The sequence below is a fragment of the Carlito syrichta genome, unplaced genomic scaffold, assembly GCF_000164805.1.
Source record: "Carlito syrichta isolate Samal-C Ts95f unplaced genomic scaffold, Tarsius_syrichta-2.0.1 Scaffold245254, whole genome shotgun sequence".
NCBI classification, from domain to species: Eukaryota; Metazoa; Chordata; class Mammalia; order Primates; family Tarsiidae; genus Carlito; species Carlito syrichta.
The window spans coordinates 65,236-67,171 of NW_007189350.1; the positions used below are offsets into that span (position 1 = coordinate 65,236).

The window sequence follows — 1,936 nt, forward strand, 5'->3', positions numbered from 1 at the left end:
ACACTACCACACCCTGCTAATTTTTGATTTATTGTACAGATGAGGTCTTGCCAAGTTGCCCAGGCGGGTCTTGAACCCACAGGCTCAGGCAATCCACTCACCTCAGCCTCCCAAAGGTGTGGGATTACAGGCTGAGCCACCAAGCCCGGCCATGAGAAGGTTTTAAGTGAAGCTGCAGGTGCCATGATGGACCACACCATTACCCTCACCAAGGAGGACCTGAGAAACTCAAGGCCCTGAGAGTGATCATGTGGATAAGCAGTGGCTATGACAATATGGACATCAAGGCTGCTAGCAATGTCAGTATAGCCATGTGCAATATCCTGTCTATAGCTGTGGAAGAAACAGCCAGTTCCACCATCTGTCACATCCTCAATCTGTCCTAGTGGGACATGTGGCTATACCAGATGCTGTGGGAAGGCATGCGAGTGCAGAGCATGGAGTAGATCCACAAGGTCACCTCATGGTGGCCTGCATCCATGGTGAGATGCTGAACCTTATCAGCTTTGGTCACATGGGGCAGGCAGTTGCTGTTAGAGCCAAAACCATTGTATTCAGTGTCATATTTTATGACCCCCTACTTGCAGTGTGAGATAGAGCAGTCCCTGGGTGTGCAGAGTGTCTACACCCTGCAGGACTTGCTGTATCAGAATGACTGTGTCTCCTTGCACTACAATCTCAATGAACATCACCACCACCTCATAAATTACCATAAAGCATATGAGGCAAGGAACTTTCCTGGTGAATGCAGATTGTGGTAGCCTGGTGAGTGAGAAAACCTTAAGCCCAGGCACTCAAGGAGGGCAGGATACAAGGGTCAGCCCTCGATGTGCATGTATTGGAGCCCTTTAGCTTTGCTCAGGATCTGTTGAAAGATGCACCAAGTCTCATCTGTTCTCTCCATGCCACCTGATATAGTGAACAAGCATCATTAGAGATGAGGGAGACAGTTGCCACTGAGATCCTCTGAGCAATCATAGGTGGCATCCCAGAAAGCTTAAGAAACTGAACAAGGAATTCTTTGTCACATCAGCTTCTTGGTCAGTAAAAGGTCAGCAAGCATTTCATCTCGTGTTCTATGGTGCCACATAACATATCCACCAGGCATTGTGGGTGTGGCTCCAGGAGGATTTCCTGCAGCCATGAAAAGGATCATCCCTAGAGGTATCCCAGTGACTCACAACCAGCCTGCAGTGGCAAACCCTTCCCAAGTTCCCTTTCCAAACTAGCCCACAAAACATGGGGACAGTTGAGAGTACCCCGTGGAGTAATAACAGAGAATGCCCAAAGATAATCATTCAGATAAACTTGAGACCAAGATATAGTGTAATATAGGTGAATAAAGAGAAAAGGAATTTGACGGTCTTTTTAACTGATTCTGGACATATGTATCACTGATGTTGCAGTGTTAAAACTAAAAGAGCTAGAACACTGAAGATGTCATTTGCTCATGGAGGCACTGAAAGACTAGGATAAGATTTATTAATGACAAACTTCTGCTATTTTGTGTAGTTTTTCATCTGTGCATCAAATCACAAAGAATGAATAGAGCTTTCCCCTTTATCAGTTCCTTGGGCACAGCAAGTCCTGAACACCTTGCTGTAGAATGCTACATCAAGAGTTCCAAATATCAAAATAAAAAAAAATTAAGAGGAAGTCCCCATTCTATGATTCTAGTCCCTTCAGTCTACAGGGGCTGGTTACCTCTTTTTGTTAATAGGAAGGTTAGATGACTACAAAATGGAGAGAACACGGTTTACCTGTGTTAGACTCCTGCATTCATAGGATTGAAGACAGTACAGGCTCCTGTACAGAGAGGTATCTCTCACATCTGAACTGCATACTGAACAGACACATGGACTGTAAGTTCAGTAAAACCCTCTGATGATGTAAAAAAAGTATTAAACTTCATAAGCTGTTTGCACTCAAATATATT

At 44.7% G+C, this 1,936-nt stretch overlaps 1 pseudogene; it reads left to right on the forward strand.

Moving 5' to 3' along the window:
• Nucleotides 1-1,271, forward strand: part of LOC103253670 — a 2,309-nt pseudogene extending 1,038 nt beyond the window's left edge.
• The last annotated feature ends 665 nt before the right edge of the window (nt 1,272-1,936 follow it).